General features: G+C 47.6%; 1 pseudogene; it reads left to right on the top strand.

Moving 5' to 3' along the window:
* The first annotated feature begins 687 nt into the window (after window positions 1-687).
* On the top strand, window positions 688-2,597 carry LOC113610776 (histone acetyltransferase KAT7-like; annotated as a pseudogene).
* Window positions 2,598-2,853: the final 256 nt, after the last annotated feature.

Below are 2,853 nucleotides of genomic sequence, written 5' to 3'. Positions count from 1 at the left end.
GTGCCCTGAGTGGAAAATGGACACCACACTCAAGATGGTGTCACCACTGGATAGGGTGAGAGGAAGTGGTCCTGCATGCTCTAGTAGTTACAACAGAGGGATATATTTCTGGAAAAAGAAAAGACGAAAAGCAAACATGATTAGGCAATACAACAGTCCCTCAGTAGCTGTGGGGAGTCTGTTCCAGGATTCCACTGGATACCAAAATCCACAGATGCTCAAATCCGTTATATAAGATCGCATAGTATTTGCATGTAATCTATGCACGTCCTTCTACATACTTTAAATCGTCTCTAGATTCCTCATGATACCCGATACAATGTAAACACCATGTAAATAGTTGCAAATACAATGTCTATGTATTGAATACCTCCAGATGAGAGGGATGTCTGAGGACCTCATAACAGTAGTCTGTCTGGAAATGAACTGGATTGCTTGGAGAGCGAAGTCGTTAAAAACTGTTCTTCGTGGTTTTCTTCTTGTACTTTTTGAATTTTGAACTGTGTATAAGTATTGTTTTATACAACGATGTTAAATATGATCCTCAAATAATTAAAAATAGAATTACCGTTGATCCAGCAACTGCACTTGTGCAAAAGAATTGCAACAGGAGAAGGCTCTAGACGCTGTGAAGCAGGAGGTACTTGGGATCGTCCGCAGGATCGGGACGCTACAGAGGCCGCCACGGAGCCCGCCGGAGCCACCCTTCCTACTGCTGCCGCCGCCGCTGCCCGAATCGGAACCGGTGGGCCGCAGCCGCCGGCAATGCCGCAAAGGAAGAGGAATGCAGGCAGTAGTTCAGATGGAACCGAAGATTCCGATTTTTCTACAGCTCTCGAGCACACAGACAGTTCAGAGAGTGATGGTACATCCCGGCCATCTGCCCGAGTCACCCGCTCCTCGGCCCGGCTAAGCCAGAGTTCCCAAGATTCCAGTCCTGTTGGAAATTTGCAGTCTTTCGGTACCGAGGAACCTGCTTATTCTACCAGGAGAGTGACGCGTAGTCAGCGGCAGCCGACCCCAGTGACCCCGGAAAAATACCCGCTTCGGCAGACTCGTTCATCTGGCTCAGAAAGTGAGCAAGTGGTTGACTTTTCAGATAGAGAAACTAAAAATACAGCTGATCATGTGAGTCTCCACCTCGAACGCCAGCTGGAAATGCCCCTTCTTCTGAGTCTGATATAGACATCTCCAGCCCCAACGTGTCTCACGATGAGAGCACTGCCAAGGATGTGTCCCTGAAGGACTCAGGCAGTGATCTCTCTCATCGCCCCAAGCGCTGCCACTTCCGTGAAAGCTACAATTTCAGTATGAACGGTCCTACACCAGGCTGTGACTCCCTAGGACACCTTATAGGAAAACACGAGAGACATTTCTCTACATCAGGATGCCCTCTCTATCGTAACCTCTCAGCTGATAAATGCAAGGTGAGAGCACAGAGCCAGGATAAGCAGAGAGAAGAAAGGATGCTGTCCCACAGGCAAGATGGCAACAACAGGCATGCAACCAGGCACCAGGTACCAACAGAGAGGCAGTTGCGATATAAGGAAAAGGTTGCTGAACTCAGGAAGAAAAGAAATGCGGGGCTGAGCAAAGAACAGAAAGAGAAATATATGGAACACAGGCAGACCTATGGGAACACTCGGGAACCTCTCCTGGAAAACCTGAGTAGTGAGTATGACGGATCTTTTCGGAAGAGCACAAGCCCGGGCTTCAGAGAGTCTGGAGAAGTTAAGGCTGCAAGGCCAAATCACAGAGGGGAGCAACACGATTAAAACTATTGCTTTTTGTCGCTATGAGCTTGATACTTGGTACCATTCTCCCTATCCTGAGGAATATGCATGACTGGGATGTCTTTACATGTGTGAATTCTGTTTAACATACATGAAGAGCCAGACAATATTCCGCTGACACGTGGCTAAGTGTGTGTGGAAACACCCACCCGGAGATGAGATATAATGCAAAGGTTCAATCTCTGTGTTTGAAGTGGATGGCAAGAAAAACAAGATCTACTGCCAAAAACTGTGCCTGTTGGCCAAGGTTTTTCTGGACCACAAGACATTATACTATGATGTAGAACCCTTCCTGTTCTATGTTATGACAGAAGCAGACAGCACTGGTTGTCACCTGATTGGATAATTTTCCGAGGAAAAGAATTCATTCCTCCACCACAGTGTATCCTGTATCCTTACCACGCCTCAGTACATGAGACAGGACTCTGGCAAGATGCTCATTGATTTCAGTTATTTGCTTTCCAAAGAGGAAGCAAAAGTTGGCTCCCCAGAACGTCCACTCTCAGATCTGAGGCTCATAAGCTACCGCAGTTACTGGAAGAAGTGCTTCTTCATTACCTGCATAATTTCCAAGGCAAAGAGATTTCTATCAAAGAAATTAGCCAGGAGACAGCTGTGAATCCCGTGGACATTGTCAGCACTCTGCAAGCCCTTCAGATGCTCAAATATTGGAAAGGAAAACATCTCGTTTTGAAGAGACAGGACCTGATTGATGAGTGGTTAGCCAACGAGGCCAAACGATCCAACTCCAATAAAACCATGGATCCAAGCAGTTTAAAAGGGACCCCTCCGAAGCCCACTTAAAGTGACCGGTTACTCCGAGCCAGCAAACCCCAGCAGTAGGAGTCTGTACTCTAGGGATCTGTCTGTCATTTGTGTTGCTCTTGTGATTGGCAAGTACAGTATCCTTTGGGAAGGCCATCCCCCTCAGGACTGTCCTGGCTCTGACCTTCGTGTACCCTGCAGACGCTGGTTCTGAGGAGCTGTTGTTCGGCCTCAGTGAGGTTGCCTGGATGGGATCTGTATTAGACTTGAGTGCAGATCCCTCGTGGCACTGACC

Source organism: Aethalodelphis obliquidens, unplaced genomic scaffold (assembly GCF_003676395.1).
Source record: "Aethalodelphis obliquidens isolate GAN/ISIS:26980383/991018 unplaced genomic scaffold, ASM367639v1 scaffold65, whole genome shotgun sequence".
NCBI classification, from domain to species: domain Eukaryota; kingdom Metazoa; phylum Chordata; class Mammalia; order Artiodactyla; family Delphinidae; genus Aethalodelphis; species Aethalodelphis obliquidens.
The sequence above is the reverse complement of the archived record's forward strand: the minus strand, read 5'-3'. Positions and strand labels throughout refer to the sequence as shown.